A 12,246-nucleotide genomic window follows, 5' to 3' on the forward strand; every position below is an offset into this window, starting at 1 on the left:
GCAACCAATTGTATTCTCTTGTCATTTTTTTAGATTAAAAAATCGTGCAGCGCAAACAGGCGCTCCCACTGGAATCAAGTGAAGTTGAGGAAAGAATATTTTTGTAATGTGATAAAATTTTAGGTCATTTATCATTTTGCGTGTTTTTCGCTGATACTGCCTCATGTTTCTTATGCCATTTTGCGTGATTTGTCATTTTATCTTTCCTTTGGTTTTAATAACTTATGTAAAGCAAAATATCAGAAAAAGTTACATTTATTTGTAAATATAGGAATAGTAAAAAATGATAAAATAACACAATCAGTAAATTATTTTATCTTAGATAAGATTTGGAAATTTTCTCCAATAGATGTTCAATTTTTAAGCCATGGTTAGAACCCTACTAAGTAATTTTTTGGTGTCAGATCTCGATTGAAAAAATTTTGGAATTTGAGTTTTAAATATAATATCTGAGGGGAAAAATGGGTATTTATTCACATATTGCTACTTTAATCAAAACTATATTTAATGCTCATTTTTATAAATTGTAAAAACCGGAGGTTATTTAAATTGAATTGATATTAGATAAACAAAAATTGTCAAATAAAAATATTTCATAAACGTTATAACGGATTAATATTCAAGATTTTACTAAATGTAGAAGGTATATTTTATTTAACCTGATAGAATATGATGTATAGTAATTGAATTTTAACTATTCACAATACAAAATCTAAGGAAGTTTTTTGAATGTGTTACTCTGTTAGACAGGTCCATTGATGGGATCAATCTTCAATATATTCATTATATACTTATTTGGATAATTTATGAGAAAAAAAATAAATAATATATACATTTTATAGCGGTCCAAGCCGAACCAAATGTAAAACCATCCAAAAAATCCGAATCAAACACCGCTATGATTTGGTTTAAACCGAGAAAAACGAACTCTTGATTCTATATTTATAAGCAACTATAAAAAAATTAATTTTTTAGGGCAACCCCTTTTTAACGCCTTATTTGGGTTTTTGGTTAACCGGTGGGTAAAATATAAACCTCTTTTCTATTTTTTCTAGGAATTAATTTTTTTTTTAGCTTTTAGGTTTTGTGTTTTCCTGAGGGTGCAAAATGTAAAAAAAAATGATTTAAAAGAATAATATATTTTAAGGTTTTTACGGTGTATTATATAAACAACAAAAAAATATATATAGAGCGCAAATATGTATTTATAATTTTTTATTTATCTAAAATAAGATATTATTTATACAAATAAAAATAATTTACGCCACCTAGAGTATACAAATATATATAATTATATGAATTAAAAAATTACTTGTTGGAATGAAATATAAATGACCAAGTTTGACCTTTTATAATAAATTTGATGAATACCTTTATGTTGGAATAAATTTGCATTCCATCATATAACTTGAAAACAATTTACTACTAATATACAATTAATTTGTCTAAGTTAAAATAAAATTTATAAAATGTTCCATTATATATGTTGAAAAAAAATAAAGTAAATAATTACATTTTGCAGATTTTGCATTTTTGCAATTTAATAAAATTATATAGTATACGTGTTTAATTTTTATAAAATGGTAATATTATAATAATCTCTTTATATAAGAAAAGTAATATCAATTAGTAATATGTAAAAATAATATGATTACTTGTAACTTGTTAATAAAGTAAATTCTCTAATATAATACATAATAACAAAAATTATCAATAACAATTTAAAGATTAATATTGTTTTTATTTAATAGCATATTGAATATTATAATTTTTACAAAACTTTATTAAAAAATAAATAATGGAAGATTTCGGGCATATTTCATTGGTTCCACGTCTTTATAGAGAAACCATTATAGAGAATGTAGGGAAACATTTATAGAGAAAACAATTATAGAGAAACATTTATAGAGAATTGTTTTATAGAGAATGTAGTTTATAGAGAATGTTTTATAAAGAATGTTTTATAGAGAATGTTTTATATAGAGAATAATTTTTATAGATAATTAATTTATAGAGAATGATTTTATAGAGAAGCCGTTAATAGAGAATGGTTTTATAGAGAATGTCGTATATAAAAGGTCCTTAATAGAGAATGACTTCAAAAAAAAATGTTTTTATAGAGAATGTTGTTTATAGAGAATGATTTTAAAGAGAATTACCTTTATAGAGAATTATTTTGTAGAGAATTACATTGTAGAGAATTATTTTGTAGAGAATTACATTGTAGAGAATTATTTTGTAGAGAATTATTTTATAGATCTTGATTTTCTATAGAAAACTATATATGGGACAATTATAGAGTTCAAAAAATTTATGCGGGATTTGAAAAATATATCAAAATTAACATTTTGATAATACAATTCAGTTTATTTGTTGTATTATTTCGATGACTTTATTTGTTTCAACAATGGTTTTTTTGTAAAATCTTTTTAGTTCATATCAAGGTTTAGCTTGAATATTAACTCAGCTAAACCAAACCTGAAACGATTTGTTAAATATGTATTAACCGTTATTAAAGAGAATCTAAATTGAACCAACCATTTTTAAAATTTTTATATATTGCATTTATATGTCAGCTACCTAAATTAGCCTATAGAAGGGTTCTTAACTCTACCCTTATGGATATAACATGACGGAAGAGAATCTTGATTCAAATTTTAATTAAGAAAAGGTTTTAACCAGTTGTTTGGGTAAAAAATATGTCACATTCCCGTTCATTCTGAGTTTCGGAACGTTTCTAAATATAATTTTCTTTCTATTTTATTATTCTCAATTTATTCATAGATCTTTTTAATATAGATAACTAAGAATTCATTAATCTCTAATGATACACATTTAGATGTATGCGATGGCTTTAATATATTGAGTGTCGAAAAGTGTCGATCTCTATTTAGGGTTCCACATATTTATAGAGAAACCAATATTTTTGATTTAATAGAAGCACCATAATTTTGTCCTACCTAAAAAACCAAAACCGTCAATTGAAGATTTCTATATAAGATATTATAGCGAATGCATATAGCGAGTATAATACAGCGAAAATATAATAGCGAACGCATTACCGCGAATGTATTATCGCGAATTCATTGTCGCGAATGCATTATCTTAAATGAATTACATCAGTTGCGATATCGGGAATGGAGTTTGATGGAAACTACAATTTTATATTTATCGGCCTTTAGACAGACTAAGTTGAACCTGGAAATTAAGTTAAAGTTTGGCTTGGGTCTAAAAATATTTTTTTAAAAAATAGGGTTAAGGCTTTTGATTTTTTTTGACTCAAAAAATATAAAAAAGATTCTAAGCAATAAAATAGATTTCTCTAAAGATTAGGGTAAAGGAATTACATTTTTATATTAATTGATTGGTTAAATATGCGTTTAGTTATATTTTTCATTAAATTTGGGACTGGACAGGCTCAGGCCTAAAATTTAAAATTATGGCTAGGCTCCTAAAAATAAAGACTTTGGATGGAGCTTTGGCCGAAATAAATAAAATATGCAAGGCACTAAGAAAAAAAAAGTTTTATTTAGAACATTGAGCCAAACAGATAATTAGACCTCGGATTTATGTTATTCTTTGACAAAGACATGCTTTAATTAGTGAGGGATTTACTATGGACTTGATAAGCATGATTTAATAATGAATTTGTATCAAGACCTCTTATTGTTTAATCAAAAAGACAAGGTCTCAATGCTTATCACAACAAGACATGAAACAATATTCAGCATCATAGGTAGATTGTCGAATTGAATTGCTATCCATCTCAGTATTTAATTCGTATAATCTCTGATGATGAAATTGCCACTATTGTGACTCAGGAATTGGTAAAAAAAAATAGATTATTGATTCCCTTAATTGATTCTTGCTAAGTTCTTGCTTCCTGACGAGTCTTTTTTCTAATTATGTGATCAAAGATAAAATTGTATAGAAATGGGTATAGAAATATAATAAATATAAGTAGAGCTAAAATTGAATGAATTGAACATGCCTCATATATCATTAAAAATAACTTAGCTATTTTTAGCACAAATTATAGTATATTTCCATTTCAGTTCAGTTGCTATATTTTATTAACCTGATGAATGCCATAAATTTTATTAGAGTGGCGATATTAGTGATTGGACGTTACTGTCATCGCTGAAGATGAGAAAATTTAATGGAATAAAATATTTACTTTGTGAGTTGTACTTCAAGGAGTAGATGCAACCCTAAAAAATCGAAAGGTGGAAAATATCTCTTTTTTACATTTTCTATGCCTTCATATTTTTTTTAAATGTGTATTCTTCAAGACTAAAAGAGGTTTAGAAAGATTTAAAATAAAAGTTTTAAAAGCAAGCTTGACGGATATTAAAATTAATTAAACAAGCTGAAGCGAACTTATCATTTATGATTCCACTTTTTACAGTAGAAAGCAAGACCCTATAAAAAATATATAAGAAAAGTAAGATATCTCTCTCAGGAAGCGTAGATAATGAAAATCCTTATGTTATGCTGGAAAATAAAAATATTGCTTTAATCATGAAAATTTTTTTATTAAGAAACACCCCCCCCCCCTCCTCCCCCTACCAACAGAAAAGTTTGAATAAGTAATTAGCCCTAATGATACGAAGAAATTTAAATATTAATGATAATTATACTTGCTTATAACCAGATCTATAGACCGACTACCAATAATAAAAAGACGCTTAACCATTCAAACAATGTTAAACAGGACCTTTTACCACAGGGAAAGGGGTTATAACTCAATATTGGCATTGAAATTAAAATGGGTAGTTTGTATTTGGAATTACGCTGTTCTAATTTTGATGTGGTATAGGAAATAAGGAGAGTGGGGGAAGAAGGGAGTAGTATTATAATATATGATGCAAAATCTTTTGATAATTAGGCATTTGAAATATCTTCTAAGAGCTTCGATATTTTCTAAAGAAAGACATTAAAATGCGATGGAAATCAGTGTATATCATGATACAAAACTTCTTATAATCATATGATGAAATACAAGTTTGTCTGTGAATCAACCATATTTAAACAAATTGGTATCAATAAATATAATCCCTATATGTAAATAAAAAATTTCTTATAAATATTAAAAGTCTGATCTTCGGAATGTTTAACTAGTGCAAAAAACCTATAAAAAACATTTTAAACTTTTTGATTCATCTTTCTCTACACTGCTAAAGAGTTTAGGCTTGTAATAAGAAATTTTCATTTTACTAAAATCAATTTAGAGAAAAAAAGTGTATTATTTTAAATTTTGTCGATTTATAATTTTTAGGAAAGGGTTTGAACTATCATTTTGTATTTTGTAAATTCAGATACAATTATTTTCGGACCTATGACGATTTTGACAGAAATTGATCCAACCAACCCCTGGTTTTCCCTGCCTACCCTGTGAATATTAGACACTACTCTAGTGATCTTTTAACTAAACTTAACTTTGGTAAGGCGATAGTTTGATGGGTATTGTTTTATTTTTTGTTATTATTTGCATTTAAAATCGTTAATTGAGTGCGTTTTATTAAATTTAAAAATCTGATTTTGCCAGAAATGCACCTGAATAAGTGTAGAATACCCACCCTTAATGTTGTGCAATCGGTTAATTTAAGGATAATTAGGCTTTAGCATAAAAATAGGCGAAAACTAATTATTCAAAAATTAGGCATCGGCTAAGGAGCTCGGTTAATCGCCCGTCATATATCGTTAGATAATAAATATATTAAATAATTTTAATAAAGGCTAAGCTCCCAGTCCCTACATTTTGTCTAATTAGTTTTAGGCGATTTTTCGGTTAAGCCAAATTATGTTTAGCTGATTTTTAGGCTACTAAACACTACTTATAAATTTCAGATTAATGTAAATTAAAATATTTCTTCAAAGGTTCAATATAAGAATCTTCTGAAATTTATAGGGTGGGTATTCTACACATATATAATGCATTTTCGGCAAAATCAGATTTTAAAATTTAATAATACGCGCCTCAATTTTATGATTTAAAATGCAAAAAAAAATAGAACAAAATAAAATTATTAAATTACAAAAAAAATTTTGGCGCAATCGGATGAAATTCCCAGGGTAGATTCTCTTCGGGAATCGGTAAAATCAGATTTATTAGGGGGAAATTATAAAAGCGCACTATAAATCAGAGACCTACCGGCCCGACCTTAAACCCGGGCCGTATTTTAATTTTTTTTAAATACACGGGCCGGGTCGAAAAAAAGCTTTTTTTTAAAAAAACTCAGGCCGGGCCATATATTTTAAAACCAAATATTTTAAAAAATCACCATTATTATGCAGGCAAATTAAAAATATATAATATATTTTTACGAAAATCGAGGCCGGGCCAAGTGGATTAAAATAATGCACAAAGCAACTAAATAATGACAAAATTTTTCTAAAAGAATTGGCGTGAGGCTGGCTTTTGTTGCTAATAGTTATTTTTTTTTTAAAATGGCTACTATAACTAGTTAAAGCAAAGCACTAATAGAAACTGATAAAGAAGGAAACATTTTCATAATTTTTAGCATTACTACTTCTAATTTGTTCAGCGTATTTTTTTTTTTTAAAAAAAAAATAGCAACATGAAACTCAAAAATATTATCATAATTATTATTCATAAGGAATTACATATCAGGAACGTGAATAATTTTTTTTTAAGATTATTTTTTTCCCTTTTTTTTTTTATTCAAGGGTTTCGAGAGAATTTATATGACAGCATCTGGCTTGTTTTTTTGAGAAAATTTATTTCTAAAATAATATTTAATTCATTTTCTATAAAAATCATTCTCTATAAAATCCTTCTCTATTCTCATTAAAATAATTCTCTCTAAAACAATTCTCTGTAAAATATTCTCTATAAAATAATTCTCTGTAAAACAATTCTCTGTAAAATATTCTCTATAAAATATTCTCTATAAAATCATTCTCTATAAACGAGATTCTCTATAAACGACATTCAAAACATAATTTTTTTCCCTATAAAATAAATTCTCTATAAAATCATTCTCTATAAACGACATTCTATATAATTGTTTTCTCGTTAAAAGTTTCTCTATAAAATAAATTCTCTATAAAATCATTCTCTATAAACGAGATTCTCTACAAAATCATTCTCTATAAATGAGATTCTCTATAAACGACATTCTCTAAAATTGTTTTCTCTAAAAGTTTCTCTATAAAATAAATTCTCTATAAAATCATTCTCTATAAACGATATTCTTTATAAACGACATTCTCTACAATTGTTTTTTCTATAAAAGTTTCTCTATATTTGCATTCTCTCTATAAAAGATTCTCTGTAAAGACGGGATACCTATTTCATTAATCTTGAAAATTTAGAGATTTAAAACTTTTAAAACAATGGGTTGTAGATACTTTTAAATTAAAAAAAAACTAAGCATTGCAAACCCCTCTAAAAAGATTATTTCAAATTTTTTTTTTCTAAAAAATAGCTTCAAAGGGTTCTATGAGGATCTATTTTCTTATTTTATTAAAAATTTTAAGTATTATTAAACTTTTTGCAACGCTATTCCTAGATATATATTATCTTGATATTCAGCCATATTCTTCCATGCCCCGTATATGATCATTTGTCCCACAATTACCATTTATTTTATAGACCTGGTAGATGATTTCGAATAGTAGTATTCTTATTTTAATTATCGTCGTATGAATATCATAGTGTTCTATATCCACTCTTTTGTAAAATGTATTTTTTTTTTGGATAAATTAATCCTTCGGTATATACTGTATTCCTCCATATCACCAATAAAAATAGTTAAATATAATTTAGAATAATCAATTATTTCTTTGTCTCCTTATCTAAAATACAAGAAATGCTCTATTAATATTTTCGAATCGGATGATATTTTTCTTATTACTCCAATTGCTATTATTAGTATTTTCAATAATTTATTCAACGAATATTAAATATTATTTGGAATTATAATTGTAAAATTTATTTTTTTTTAAAAAAAAAATTAATTTTATTCGGATAGAATATTGTCATTATTTTAAAAATTCCTGTAAATGTTTTTGTTGCTCAGAATTATGAAAGAATATTTGATGTACATGCTCAATTAATATTGTTTTTTACCATTCCATTAATTTTTCTTTATTTTAATCAAAATTTTATGAACTGGATTATAATAACCTGTTAGTACTTTCTCCTTCGTTATTTTTTTGGAATTAATAGGACTTTTAAGGATCGTTTTATTTTATTCAACATCAATTTTATTTTAGATTGTTAAGTTTTTTTTTTATGATTGAATTAAATTTGGAAAAATTAAAATAAAAGAAATAATATTCCAATATAATGGTGGAAAAAATTATAGGTCAGTTTAATTTATAATTTATTGGAATGGTATACAATAAATTGAATTATGGATAATAGGATTTTATAATTAAATGAGAATCTTAATTTTTCGAAACTAATGTCTGTTTGCTAGAAAGTACCTTTTAGAAAAATAACGCGCATTCCCTGGACTTGCAGCAAAATCTAACCTCTCATTTTCTGCCATCGGAAAGGCAGAAATCATATAAAATAAAACAAATATGCTGACCTCACCAAAATTTGTTCATACTAATCGTTACCAATACCCTAAGCATGTTTGGAAGTGAAGCACTCAATTTCATTAAAATCATAGGAAAGGAAAGAGAAAAAAGAGACAGATCTCAGGGAGCCCCAATGAAGAATTTTACCTTCGTCAGCAGATCCAATTTTTTGGGCATTCACTCTTCTCTAGGGTATGTGTTTTTTTTCTTCTTGGTTCTTTTTGGAGTGTTTTAGATTTAAACGTATATATATATTTTTTAAATTTAATTTTTTAATATATATTTTTAATTCAATAGTGCATATATCTTATTTTAAATACTATTTTTATTTTTTAAAAAATAAAATAATTTTAAAACAAAGGACGGATAAACAAAATACATAAAAATATTAATTTCACATCCTTATGTAACGGGTCATGGGCTCTTATAATTCTACAAAAAAAATTATATATTACAACATAATAAAAAATTTAATAATTGGTTGATTTATGCGTCAGTGAATGTCTGCCATATGGCTTTATTAAATTTGTCAGAAGACAATACTAAATAGCTTATAAAAAATTTTTCCCATTTTGAATGTTTTTTTATATTTTTTTAGTGCATTAATTGTAATGTTTATTTTCTTTTTTTCAAATTTACCTTACATGATTCATTATCTATCATCATTCTAAGTCCTCGGATCTAAGTTATGGGCAGGATTATGAGAATCAAATCGAGAATCAGAGAATCTACTAAAATTCCCTTTGTAACATCGGGCCGAGCCGGGTACGGGCCCTTTTGCAAATCTCTAATTCCGGTCATTGCTCTTTAGAAGGCCGGTATTGATAAACTTAAACTAATTGGAAGTCTCAAAAATATAATTAGCGATTTACCGTATACTTCCATGGATAATCTCTCATTCTTCCACCAATATTTTCTTCTTTTTTCCCCTATATCCTTTTTCTTTTCTTTTCACTTCTTTTATTTATTGATGAAGCCTCTGACGTTAATTGATATCTTGTTTACAAACACAAACACGTCTTCGTAATGAAGAATCTAGAACAATCTATGTACCTTGATCAGATCAAACATTAAATTTTGTTGTACAATATAAATTTAATGCTATTGAAAAAATTCGCAATTAAGAATTATATTATAATCAGAGGCGTCACTAACCTTTATAATCTCGGGGGGGGGGGGAAAGGTCAAATAAAATTTTTTTTATAGGAGGCTTAGCCCCTCCCATACCCACTATATTAATATATTCTACTTTATTAATTGGAATTTGCAAACTCTAGACAATTATTCTGAATATCATATTTTGTCATTTATTATGCATTTATATAAAGAAAGTATACAAAATATTTATCCATTTATACAAAATTAATATTTTCTATTGCGGATATAAAAAAACAAACGTCTAAAGAATTACGAGTGATAAAGAAGGTTAATTAATTTATACACTGCCTCAATTGATAGTTTTTAAAAACCATAGAAGATAATATAATTTTTAGCAACCTATATTGACAAAAGGTCAATAAATTTTTTGCTTCAGGGGGCTATATAAATTTATCAGGAGGCACGATCCTCTGAGCCCCCCCCCCTAACTTTTAGTGATGCTACTGATAATAATCATAAAACCTTTATTAGAAATTATAAAATCATAAAAACTTTATTAGAAATTATAAATAATTTGAGGTGAGATTGCTACAAGAACAAAATAGTATAATAATACAATAATAATATATTTATAAATAGATTATACAAAGGTGTAGCCAATATTTTCCTAAGGGGGTGAGGAGAATTAAAAAATTACAGGGGACCCCAGACCACTTTGGCGGGACTTCGGCCCGCTATTGCCCGGGCTTCGGCCGGGTTAACTTAGTCTATATATAGTCATAAAATATTTTTAAAAATTTTATTTAAAAAAATAAGCCTGGAAATATGAAATATATTTTTATTAGTTTATATAAAATATATTAATTATGTGTATATACATTAATATAAAAGCATGGTAATAATTTATTTTATAAGAAATTTATTTATAAAAGGTTAGTAGACATATAGTTGATAGATATTCCTCTATTATATAGAATTAGTTACAAAATACTAGGTAAAATTCCACTTTTACAGACATATTTGACAGTTAGAGAATATATTATAGTTTATAATTTAACAAATTTTACTAATCAATGCTCTTGATAATAAATATAGCAACAATTTGCATTCAATTAATTAACGCCATCTATTTATTTTAAGTAAAAAATGATATTAAAATTTAATCTTTATATTATTTATCCCACAATGTCTTTAAAAGATATTTTCTGATGTCCTTATCAATATTTTATAGTTTTCTGTAAAATATCTAATTCTCTATATTGATAAAAATTACTTGGTTGTCATATGATAATTGATAATTTAGATATACTGTAAATCTAGACATATGATATTCCACTGTTTGTATTCTGCTTTAATATTTTTATTTAATTAATGATTTAGTTTTATCAATAGTTTTATAATTATATTTTACTTTTATTAAGATAAATAAATTAAAATTACTCACTTTTTAAAAAATTATATTTGATATATTATATTATTTAGTAATTTTATGGATTTATTATTAATAATTATAGTACATTTCACTTTTGTCTAAAGACTTATCTTTGGCTTATATTCCATTTATTAAAAAACATTTTTTGTTCATTTTTTATATTTATAAATTTATTTTTCCAAAAATGTATAAATTATGATGAATAATTTTATAAAAAAATATCAACTTTACATTCTTTCTTTCAAATTATTGTTTAAGATATATGCATACATTTTTGAGGGTCAGGGAGTGGGGGTAGGACGAAGTGGGATACTTTTTATTTGCAATATGATATTCAGAAAAAGTAATAAATTTTTGAAGGGGGGGGGGGTGGAATTTCCCCTTTCCCCACTCCCTGGCAACGCCTATGAGATTATATACCCTTTTTTTAATATAACTTGATTTTTCACTTTCTTGTTTTTGCTTAAAGCGAAAGGAAGAAATTTATAATAATGCTTCGATTTAATGCTACAAGAAAATAATATTTATTTAAAATAAACACTAGAGTTGTAAGAAAGCTTCTTAAATCAAATATTAATATATTTTTTAAATAGGAGCTAATTATTTTAAAATTGGGAGCTAATATTTAAAAAGAAGGTGCTTAAAGCACCTAGTCGACTATGTACCTGGAATCGTCTAATTTTTCATATAGACATGATTTTGGATTACTCAAAATACATTAAACTATTTTGAGGATGTCATTACTAAAAAAAAACAAAGTTAAAAAAAATTGAAGTACTCAGAGTATGTAATTTATTAAAATGCTATTAACAATTCTCACAAGTGCTTATTCTGCAAAAAGATGGTTTCAGGAATTATACATCTTATACCTTCGATAAAAAAGAAACAACTAAAAATATCGCGATTTTATATTAATAAAGAATAAGCAAAAGAACTTATTTAAATATGTTAATAAATATCTTTATAAATTATTATGAAATAAGAAGAAACACATTTTACCTTAAAAAATATTAACATTTATTATATTTCTAAATAAAAATATATTAAATAGTATTTAATCATTTATATTAAATAAATATTGAGGAAAATAAAAAATGAGATTTTCTAGGAATCATTTCTTTTGTTATTTTTACAATCAATTAAAGTTTTATTTCAAGTTTTGA

Source organism: Gordionus sp. m RMFG-2023, chromosome 5 (genome assembly GCF_954871325.1).
Source record: "Gordionus sp. m RMFG-2023 chromosome 5, tfGorSpeb1-WG-v2, whole genome shotgun sequence".
Taxonomy (NCBI): domain Eukaryota; kingdom Metazoa; phylum Nematomorpha; class Gordioida; order Chordodea; family Parachordodidae; genus Gordionus; species Gordionus sp. m RMFG-2023.